The 1,523-nt window shown below is 70.5% G+C and overlaps 1 long non-coding RNA gene across 1 annotated transcript; it reads right to left on the bottom strand.

Moving 5' to 3' along the window:
• Positions 1-228: 228 nt before the first annotated feature.
• Positions 229-1,245, bottom strand: LOC121168030. Its single transcript, XR_005885676.1, has 2 exons — positions 1,178-1,245; positions 229-298 (listed from the first exon to the last, which is right to left on the bottom strand). It is a non-coding gene; the product is annotated as an uncharacterized LOC121168030 (long non-coding RNA).
• Between the last annotated feature and the right edge of the window lie 278 nt (positions 1,246-1,523).

Here is a 1,523-nt window from a genome sequence, read left to right on the forward strand (position 1 = left end):
TTGGAACCCCCACCCCAAGGAAGGGGGGAGCAGCTCTGGCCACCCCCCCCAACCCTGCTCCTGAACCCTTCCAAGCCAGGCAAAGTGCAGAGACACCCGCAAGTCACCAGACAGCTGCCAGTTCAAGTCATCCAGATGAAAGCACAAGTTAAAAAATTAAACATAAAACTCAGTGCTGGTGGGGTTGTGGGGAAACCTCACAAACTTTGTGTTTTTTTTTTTTTTTTGGATGGCGTTCTTGCTCATAACAGCCTTCTTTATAAGAGGGCCAGGGTGGAAGGTTCCAGGCGGCTACTCCCTGCGATGAACACGCAGGATGAGAAAAGACCCGGTTCTCAAGTTACTTCCTAACCCAGACTCAGGCGAAAGCAAGGGGGGCTCCGCTTCACACAGCTTCCAAACGGCAATTCAGGGCTCGGCCCCCAACCCCAGGGGGTCAGGAGGTCAAGTCCAGCCGGGCAGCCACAGCGGCCTTCAGAATGGCAGCAACAATTAACAACACTACGACCCCTGACGTGACCGCGTTGGAGCCTCCCAAATGGCCAAGGCCCCCATTTTCCAGATGGGGAAGGTGAGGCCCACCGAGCGGGGCTGGCTTGGCCAAGGTGGACAACCAGTGAAGCAAGCAGCGGGCACTCCTTACCCGTGGTCCGCGAGACTTTCAATAGCATCGGGCGGGGTGGAGGGCACGCCTAACCTCTCCCGACCGCTGGCTCCTGCAGCCACCGACCCCGCGCGCCCGCCCCACCCGGCCGTGTCCTGCAGCCCCCTGCGCCGCGGGGAAGGGAAGGGTCAGCCTGGGGAGCCCCTCGGACCTGGCCCCTGCGGGCCACGGGCTCGGCTGCGCTGGGGCGGGGGCGCCAGCTCATTTCCCGGCCGCTGCAACCCGGAAGGCTCGAGGGATGGAGGGGAAGTGACTGGGCGTGGGGCCCGCCGGCCCGAAGTAACGGGGCCACCCCAGCGACGGCGTGGGGGTCGGGACGGGGGCGCGCGGCCGGGCAGCACAGACGGACCTGGGGGGCGCAGGGTCCCGCGCGCCCCTCGGCCGCCGCCACCGCCCGCGCCTCCTCCCTCCTCCGGGCCCGCAGCGCTTCCAGACGGCCCCGACCGCGCCTCCCGCCCCGCGCGCCCCAGCTGCGCGCGTTCCCCCGCCCCGGGGCGGCCCGAGCCCCCTCACCTCGGGGCGCCGCGGCCGCGGACTCTGGGCAGTCGACGCGCCGAGCCGGCTCTGCGCCCCGCGCGCCGCCGCGGCCACTTCCTCGTGGGCGGGGGGCGGGGCCTGGCGGGCCGAGCCCCGGGACCGGGGGCGGGAACCGGGGGCGGCGGGCGTCCGAGCCCAGGCCCGCCCAGCCGCCCGCCGTGGAGGGGCCTTCGCAGGGCGCCGCGCCGTCGGCCCGCGCGGCCTCCTGGACGGGCACGTCGAGGTGGGGATGGCCGCCCGCGCCCGGGACAGCGCAGGACCCCCGCCGCCTGCGTCCCCGCCCCTCCGCTCCGGCGCGGATTCCAGCGCCGGGTGTAGACGG

Source organism: Ochotona curzoniae, unplaced genomic scaffold, assembly GCF_017591425.1.
Source record: "Ochotona curzoniae isolate NIBS_2020 unplaced genomic scaffold, NIBS_Ocur_1.0 patch442, whole genome shotgun sequence".
In the NCBI taxonomy this organism is placed as follows: domain Eukaryota; kingdom Metazoa; phylum Chordata; class Mammalia; order Lagomorpha; family Ochotonidae; genus Ochotona; species Ochotona curzoniae.